The 9,777-nt window shown below is 38.6% G+C and overlaps 1 long non-coding RNA gene across 4 annotated transcripts; it reads left to right on the top strand.

The window, feature by feature from the left end:
- The first annotated feature begins 846 nt into the window (after positions 1–846).
- LOC147872540 (uncharacterized) lies at positions 847–9,257 on the top strand. 4 transcript variants are annotated; one of them, XR_015537144.1, is made up of 5 exons: positions 847–1,452; positions 1,910–2,014; positions 2,356–2,885; positions 5,000–5,369; positions 8,739–9,257. It is a non-coding gene; the product is annotated as an uncharacterized LOC147872540 (long non-coding RNA). The 4 variants fall into 4 exon arrangements; XR_015537145.1 differs by having other exon boundaries at positions 849–1,452; positions 2,356–2,453; XR_015537143.1 differs by lacking the exon at positions 2,356–2,885 and having other exon boundaries at positions 852–1,452.
- Positions 9,258–9,777: the final 520 nt, after the last annotated feature.

Raw genomic sequence — 9,777 nt, 5'->3', positions numbered from 1 at the left:
GTCATGGACATGATCCATACGTGCTAGCATTAGGATATTAACTGGGTTTGTTAAGGAAATAAATGTTAAACGTCAAACAATAGATAACGGATTGGTTTTGGGAGCATAAATCGATCTGGAAATTCCCTAATCCAGAAGATTCGATATTCGATAGTTAAGTCAATGAGTTTGAAGTCTCGACCGCTAGTATTATTGTTACTAACCTGTAAGAAATTCGTAAAGAAATTTTAAAGGAACTCAAACGTTTGTATAACAAACATTTGAACCTACCATGCAAGCTGTTACCAATTTGTGTGAAGGTTTCTGCGCTCTCCCGACCGAGTTAACACGACATGAAGTAGAACACAACAGTAATGACGTCACGAAACGATAAAGTGAAGTGTAAAACTTCAAAACCTCTTGTGGGTTTCGTCTGTGAAGGCCAACCTTCCGGCACACCGGAGCGTGTGTGGCCACCCGCAGGAATATCTTATAACAAAGATAAATTTCGTGTTTAGAAATTGTACTTTTCGAATTCAAGTTCTCAATGCGGCTTATGTGAAGATTTCTGTCTTTTGGGGCATCGTGTCTTAAAGTATGTTAGAAGTTTGCCGACGTTTCAGAGGTGCTTGCTGCCTCCATCATCTCCCTGTCTGTATTTTCAGAATTGCGTTAACGGAGCTTTTTACATGCTGTGTATTCCACCAGATTGTATCAGTTCAGCGACAAACTTCACACCGTTATCATATGTAAAAATAATTGAGCGTGCAGAAGTAGACTCAACAGTAAACATTCTTATCGACTGAGTACGAGTGTCAAGAACCCGCCGCTGTTGTGTTGTATCAACAATAGATGGCAGGACGGTAAGTATGACGTCTTTGGTCGGAAATTATTTTTGGTTGTATTTGTTTCCTCGTGATCTGTTTTAAATTAAAATTGAAAAAAATAACTTCTGTTTGTAAAAAAGAATACAGTGTGTGTGTGTGTGTGTGTGGTTGGATACTATCATTGCATTGGCCTGATAAAGTTGAATTGAAGGGCTAACTATATATTTTCAGAATGGAAGGAAAATTAAAAAGTGAAAGGTTATCTTACAACATTGCAAATCGGAGTCGATTGGCGAAGCCTGTTTTCATACACTGTAATACAGACGAAACACTTACCCCAACTTCATGCTCTAAAATTGTAACAGAAATTGGGAAATATATCCTTTGCAATAAGTTGATTCCTCATCCTTACTATACATTAGAGAATGCTACAGAAAACTTCGACACTGTAAGTTATAATGTTGTGTGTGTTCATGGTCGTGTATTTTGTCGTTAATGAATGAACTGAATGTGGAAGGTGGGTAGAAATGCAAATTACGATGCAGGTTTCTTAAAATTTACTGAGTATAACCACTGAGAAGCATGTGTGTGGGATGAAATCCCATTCTGGACTTCGAAGATCAAGTTCCATAACCTGTACTGTAAGGTGAGAACAAAAGGGTTATGAAGTATATAGTATGGAAGATGTTGGCTTTGCTTAAGGTTTAGACCTTATGACTGACCTTCATTAAAGTGTGTCATAGTGCTAACAGTAATTTTTGGATTCCAGTTGCGCTAAGGGAATTTACTTGTGTGAATAAAACCAGTTATACATTGGGGAGAGATAAATCAGACCTTGTACTCTATTTGGTGTCACATTTGTGTTAGCTACTCTTCATTTTGTGGCAAAATTTGGACATCTGAGCATGTCTAAATTATTTAGATCATTCAGTTTTTCTAAGACATTAATTTATCTTTATTTCTTTGAATTTTCTCAAAACAAAATAAATGTATTACACCACTATGTTTGTTCATGCACTTTGTTCCATGAAGTTGAAAGTGTCACTTATATAATCCTTTGTTCATGTCATAGTAAGAGGTGTAATGTCTTGCTCATCTTTTAGCGGTCGACGGAGGAACCTGGACACTCGCAGAGAAGAATAGCTGTGCAGATGAAATGACACAAGAAGATGGTTGAAGCATACAGAAACTTTGAGAGTATTTTTCAGGTAATAAATCTCAAGAACATTTATTTGGAATATTGTAGATCTAAAATTCTGAATTTACCTGAATCAAAGATAAATTGTAATTTAAGGTATCTCCTTAGAGTAGGTACTGTAAAAGCATTTAAGGAGAAAATACTAACAAAGTGATTTTAAAAAAGCTGTTTTGAACTATGTTCCTATGTTTAAAATATCATTCTTTTAGTCCTTATTTGAGCCATTTCACTTAAACACATGTCTTTGCAGTCTGCTGTGGTAAGATCAATTCTACGATCGCCCTTTGTTTATGCTTAAGCCACTATTTTTGTGTATTAAATGTGGGTCTCTCGCTAAAGTTTCTGATTAAGGACTGGATGACTGGAGTTTGATCACCAGCAAGGACAAAGGATTTTTCTTCCAGCATCTGGATCTATGTCAACTCTGGGATCCACCCAGCCTCCTATCTGTTGAGTACCCAAGATTATTTTCCTGGGGATAATATGTTAGATTTGCAACATTTAATGAAAGCGTGAAGTTTACAGGATTGTCATACCGCCTGTGTCGTGCGTGGAGTTGGATCAGAAGCAAAGTGGAAACAGCATTCATCTGAACTTTATTCGGTATTTCTCCTTTCAGAGCCACGATACCTTAATCAGTGCAGGATTTATTGGACATCTGGGGTTTGACTCCTGATACGAGCAGACAGTTTTCATTTCTAACTTGTCATGGCTCTTCTGGGGCATCGTCTCTAATCCAGATTATACTGGAGTCACAGTCCTCGGCAATAAACCTGACCGCTCACCTCACTCATCACCGTGATGATCGGGGCTGTAAGCTCCTCTGAAAAATCATTTTCTAGTAGACTGTACGGTTCAACAAACTAGAAGACGGTCATCTGGTAAAGTGTGACCAGTTAAATATAACGTGAAAGCTTATAGTTTCCCCTTTCACTTGTTATTTGAAAAAATTGATATTACGAGACTAGTTGGAAATTTCAGTTACGCTGGGCGTGCGACAGTGACACGTGATCAAACGCCAGGCATGCTGTGTATATCAAATAGCATTGAAGGATCAATCTTGAAAATTTTACCAGCCATTTCAATTTTGTCTTATCACTTTTATTTCTCATGAAGGAAATTATCTGTTTCTGTCTTGATTTGAAGAGCAGCTGCTATTTTTAAGCGGTTTAAAACACTAAAGGGCAATTTCCTCATGCATATATCTCAACTCACCGTTTATAATTATCTTTTTCTTTCTTATTCAAAGTTCCAGCTTGCTACTTCTCAATTCATAATATTTTGTCTTCCCGTCTGGTTTCTAAGAACCTGAAGATCAAAATATACAAAATAATTTTGTCTGTTGTTTTATATGGGTGCGAAACATGGTCTCTCACTCTGAGAGAGGAACACTGATTGCAGGTGTTTTGTGTGTTCTTGCTGTATATCCTTCTGTGCTCTAAATGTTTCTCGCTATGTATAATGGCATAGAGGGTGTGTGAGTTTATTGATTCGGTTGTTTGTTCAAGAGCAGGTTACCTGAGGCACTTTGTGCTTGAGACTTACAACTGAGATATATTTTCGACCATCAATAATTCTTTGATCTTCTACGAGGTGCGATCGGAAAGTTTCAGAACTGTGTCAATAGAGGGCGAACCGGATGTAGTACGAGCTTCTGCCGCTAGGGGGTGCGGCCTATATTCATAGTGAATCAGTGTGGCAGCTGGCATCATCGAATTAGCATTTGTTTCTTAGTTACGGGCGTTTTGGTAGTTCATTAAACCGACCCTCCTGCGATTTCGGAATGGCGGATTTTCATGAACAAAGAGTGTGCATCAAATTTTGCCAAAGACTCGCCAAAACGGCTACGGAAATCTGAAATGCTAAAGCAAGCATTTGGGGAGTCCGCAATGGGTCGTGCACAAACGTTTGTGTGGCATTCACGTTTTAAAAATGGCCGAACCTCTGTCGATGATGACGAGCGTTCTGGACGACCATCTTCGAGCACAACGCCCGAAAATGTTACGAAGATTCGGTAGGCCATTCACGAAGATCGACGTCGTACCATCAACGACTTGTGCGATATTGTTGGGATAGGCTATGGGACCTATCAGCTGATTCTAAAGGAAGAACTCCACATGCGACGCATCCTGTCTGAGGACCAGAAGCAGAATCGACTTCTCGTTTGTCAGGAGCTCAAAGATCTTGCAAGAACCGACCCCAACTTCCTTTCTAAGGTTATCACAGGTGATGAAAGCTGGGTTTACGGGTACGATCCGGAAACGAAGCAGCAATCTTCACAATGGAAGAGCCCATCGTCACTACGACCGAAGAAGGCAAGACAGGTCAAGAGCAATGTGAAGTCAATGCTGATCTGTTTTTTCGACCTGGAGGGGATGGTCCATAGGGAGTTTCTTTCTGCAGGTCAGACGGTCAATGCTGAATTTTACTGTGGGGTCCTGAGGAAGTTGCGTGAAGATGTGAGATGGAAGCGGCCGGCAAAGTGGCGCAACCACAACTGGCTGCTGCATCATGACAACGCGCCAGCACACACCGCCCTCAAAGTTCGGTAGTTTTTGGCCTCAAACACCATGGCCGTCATCCCGCACCCTCCTTATTCGCCGGATTTAGCTCCGTGTGACTTCTTCCTCTTCCCAAAGATGAAAATTCAGCTAAAGGGAAGGAGATTTGAGACGATAGAAGAGATTCAGGCAGAATCGCAGATGGTGCTTGACAGGCTGACAAAGAAAGATTTCCAGGGATGCTTCCAGGCTTGGCAGCGGCGCTGGGATCGTTGTGTTCACTCCCAGGGGAACTACTTCGAGGGTGATGGATGAATTTAATACCTGAGATAAGTGTACAGGTTTTTATAGGCGCAGTGTGTAAACTTTCCGATCGCACCTCGTATGATTGACTTCAGTCCTTACACGTAAATATTGAATGCCAGTTGTGAACATAATTTTTTGTTTGTATGGTATGAAACATTCTAAACATGTCAAACTTTTCGTTATCTTAGATGCGTAGTCTGTCACAAGATCTCACGGACATGCTGAACCAGTCCATCAGCCCGACTAATATGTACGTGATGCTGAAGAAGAAACGCAGATGAGCTCATATTGGTTTGTACCAAATGATTCCTACAGTCTCCCACTCTGTAGGCAGCAAGCCGTAATTTTTCTGAGTGAACAAGTGGGACAGCGGATCGACAGTTACGCTATTTGCAAGGAAGTCACTGAACCCTGACCTCCAGATAGCATTATGACTGTAGAAGCTGAGACGAACCTCGACGGACAACGGACACTTCAGTTGGAGTTGATTGACGGTCTGCACATCGATCCAAAGGGTACGCAGTGGTTCCAGTCCCGCATCTGTTGGCTTCAGGCACTGTAAGAATAGTGGCTTGTCTGTCTGTAGTAGCTCGTAGACCAGACGTGTTTCAATGTGACAAGTTTTTTATGCGGTCATCGTGAATTTCCATTCCACATGTTTGCTTCTTACGTGGTGTTTGAAAAGTCATGCAAACTGGGGCTGTTAAAGATTTTTTTGTTTGGAAAATTACAGTAACTATTATGATGTTGATATGGTTTTATTTAGTTTGCGAGAGCTTGTTACATGGTGTGACCGCCCGTTCTGGGTTCTTGTGAAATGGAAGGTGTCAATGTCTATTCTGTAAATGTTAACACTATGGATAATAGATAGATGATTGGAATTTTACTTCTAGAATTTATGGGTGTTATGAAGCAAAGGGCAATGAAATCAAGGAGTGTGAGATGTGTTGAACATGTAGTATGCTTTGGGTACAAAATTCTAATTGGAAAATCTGAAAGGAAGAGACCACTTCAGAGATGTAAGCACAGATGTGACAAAAATGAGTGTTTTAATTTGCTAACTGAGAATGATGTGCAATTTATCTTTAGTTTGCTATATTTTATAATTATTAATTTTTGTCTCTTATTGACCTCACCGTATATATCGAGGCATTAGAAAGTAGGCATTGTAAGTTCTTCCCATAATTTCTTATTTGTACATTGGTCTGTGGTATGAAATTTGGTCATCCAAAACCTTAACTACTGTGTTTTTATGTGTTGTGTATTGTGGTATTTTGTCTGTATGGAACTTAGTACTGGTGTTGTCAGTTTGTATAGATGTGGTGTGTCTTCTGTTGTAGCATTCAGTATCATAACATACGTGATCTTCATCATCTTTTCCAAACTGTTGCAGATGCTATTTTATGTTTCAGAAATTCTCTACATCCTCTAAGCAGGTTCATGTAGCCCTAAAGCAGGCTTCGAAAAGATTACGAATGTTGGCCGAAGCTAGCTTTGGGGAGGAACAAGTAATTGCGCTTTTTCTCTCTGTTAGTTTTCGTGAATTAAAATTGTTTCTGTCTTTCTTTTGCTTGATTTCTTTCTTGGTGATATGTTTCTTCTTCGTTCCTTGTTTACTGTAACAAACGCTGTGTATTCAGAATATGAACTGAGTGCTCCAATCTACATTCATCAACTTGAATGCACAGAAAGTATTTTTCTTTTCTCTGCGTATGTGCTGTATGTTCTTGTTTCACACATTATAGACCACGCCATCCTATTAAGTTACATAAATTGTTCCTTCAGGTTCCTTCTTTAAAAGATTTTCCATTTTGACATTCCAGCTGTAATTTGCAGACTTGAAATGAGTGTTGGTTATTACCTTCTTTAACAATGCTGTTTCAAATGCATATGTTATGCAGCATCAGATGAGATGTGAAAATGGCCATGAGTAGTGAATAGGTAAGAACTTGGAAGGAAATAGTTGTGGCTTGTTTCGAGATTTTCTCCAGGCATTTGCCTTTAGGGACTGAGGAAAACCTTGAAAATCCTCAATCAGGTCAGCTTGTAACTCAGCTAAGTTCCAAATGAATGCCAGCCTAGAGTGTCAGTGGTACACCATCTTGCTTGGAACATTTACTGAAACATCAGAGGGTTCATTACAGATTCCACCACGTCTCTAAGATACAGGAAAAAATCGCATATGTTTTTGGATCAATAAGGTGAGTATTTAAGCTATGAGAGGGTTAAAATGGGGCAGGATATTGTCCTACAGCAATGATGAAGACTTAGCAAGAGTTTCCATCAAAATTAACAACACTTTGTTGCAAGTTTTAATGTGGGACTGCAGAAAGATAATGCACTTCTTATATGATCTTGACTGTACTGTGTGTAAGTGTTACTTTCTTCTCTGCTTGTAATGCAGTGTCCTTTGATCAATCTGTATACCACAGAGACTTGTTATTGAGCATGAGCAGAAGTGAATTTGCCTTCATTTATGGCTCCATCGTTAATGCCACTCACTGCTAATTGAGAAGTTTGAGAAGTTTTTGACATGAATACATTAGCCGTATGGTATGCAGCTTCATGTGATTTACACTAATTGATACATTAGTATTTTGTTTTCATTTTGTTTCTTTTTTCAAGTTGATCATGACTTGTTACGACATGGTAGCTTGCATTTAATTTGATGTTGTTATAAATGTTCCTTTATATGGTGCTGATGGCTGCTGAATGGAAACTGGGGGTTCAGTTCCTTGTAGGGGCAGGGATTCTTCTCTTTGCCACAACATTCCACCCAGTCTCCAGTCTCTTGATACCTGGGGCTCTTTTCTCTGGTATAAAACAGTCAAAACATACAGCTGACCACTCGTTCCACGTAGTGCTGAGGTCTAGTCTGTAGATCTTTACTTCCATATCCACTACATCTTCACATGTGGTGGATTGGAACAGAGGCAACTTTGCCTTTACACAGATATGTTTTATATCACACTTTGAAATATACTGGATAGAAAACATCATGTTGATATGCATCAGAAAAAATTGTTTGGCTAATATTACTCTAAAGCTTTGTTAGAAACTGGTTGGTTCTTACACTGTTTAATGATGTTAAGCAGAGATGGCAGAATGAATACGAGCAATAAACTGGAAAGAATGGTAAAGTGATTATTGACTATTGAAAAGTACTGTTCCAGAATTTTACTTACTGGACTGAGGGAAACTATGGAAAACCTGAGAGTGCCATAAGTGATACTTGAACCAGAATGCCTCCCAAACACAAGTGGACAACATGAACATTTAGCCAAACTACTTGGTGTTTTGAGCAGTCCTTTGCCATCTGCAGACTTAAAGTATCTGGAGATGAACAAGTCTTGTTTTGTTTCATACATGCATATAACCCATTGACCTTCATTTCCTCTCCCTTTCTCACTAGTTCACACATGACAGTGGAGTTAAGTTGCTTTGCCATGTTTGTTTGGAATGTTAAAATTTGTGTAAGGTATTAGGCTGTGTATTGTGGTTATAATGTCTCTAATTATGATTATCAATCTTCATAGCAACTTCGTGCCTCTGCAATGATGAAAGGTTCCATTTGAGGTTTGTGGTCCATTACACAGCAGAAAATAACAAGGATGATGGCCAGTAGAAGAAGCTTGTAGCTTAACATTGGTTCGTTCTTTGTTGAACCAATTAGATAAATCTAATTCTTTTTACTGATCTTACTATGTAATCTTTCTTTTACTTGAAAATGGGAACTCAAGTGGCTTGTGAAATAGCTTGGACAGTGGCCTTTATCTAAAGGAAACAGTCCCATGGTGAAGCAAAAATAACATTAGACAGTGAAATTCATACTTTGTCACAATATTTGTAAGGAAAATTGTGATATCGTATTTGAGGTTCTGTAAAGGGAAGTATATATATATATATATATATATTTTTTATTTTCAGACAGGATTTGTGGAAACACTGAAGCCACAGTATATTCCAGGCCAAGCAATGATGTCTCCTGGTGCATCTTCTGGTTCTAACATAGTCGAAGAGAAGCTTAGCAATTTGCAGAATCAGCAGGAAATTGAGAATCTGAAATGTGAAGTGAGAGACTTACTAGAGAAAATTGAAACATTGAAAGGTATGCATGCATTTATTTTAAGAGTCTCTTGATAGGTATTTGTGTACAGATATAGATTCAAACACTGTAGTATTATAAAAGCGATATTATACTTTGTGACAGCTCCTATTATCCTCTGTGCAGTGATGTGTGTGTGTGTGTACTAAAACTTGTCCAAGTGATTACCACTTGCTGAACTTGTGTAGACTTGATTATGGCTTTGCAGTCTTATTATGTTGATTATATTTGCACAACATTTTTGTAAATTTATGCATAAGGTCCTCTCATCCTTCTCAGATAATTTTAATTACATTAATTATATTCTGGACATAGTGTATTACAGAAAAAATATTTGTGTATGTCTTAGGTTTATATTAACCTGTTGCTTATAGCATGACATGCATAATTTTTCTAACCGAAGATATTTTCGAATTCTTGAAGAAATAGATTCAGATGTCAGTTTTAGTGTCCTGAGCTAGTAAACGTGGAGCAACTGTTGAAAATCAGCACTAGTGCAGGAAACATGGAATTTATTTAATAATGGTTTATTTAATGATACTGTCAGTATCTCATACTATATATCAACAAATTATAAGAAGTTTAAATGAATGATGAAATGGAAACCACAAAAGGCTTCAGTCAGGATATAGCTGGTTTCCAGGCTGAGATTTGAGCCCATGACTTCCTGAATATGAATCAGGAGTGCTAACCACTTGGCCATGAAATTTGGTCATGGAACTTGGTAACAGAACATTGAAAAGTTAAAATTTTCCAAATTGCCATTATCCATTGTGTAGGCAATAGCACACCACGAAACATCATCGAAGCGAAAATGAACAACATTCAGAGAGTGCTTCATTCAAACATCGGCACAATTCT

The sequence above is a fragment of the Zootermopsis nevadensis genome, unplaced genomic scaffold (assembly GCF_977971745.1).
Source record: "Zootermopsis nevadensis isolate Lab colony 2312 unplaced genomic scaffold, Znev_1.0 Znev_ptg000026l, whole genome shotgun sequence".
In the NCBI taxonomy this organism is placed as follows: Eukaryota; Metazoa; Arthropoda; class Insecta; order Blattodea; family Termopsidae; genus Zootermopsis; species Zootermopsis nevadensis.
This window is presented reverse-complemented; position numbering and strand designations above follow the sequence as displayed.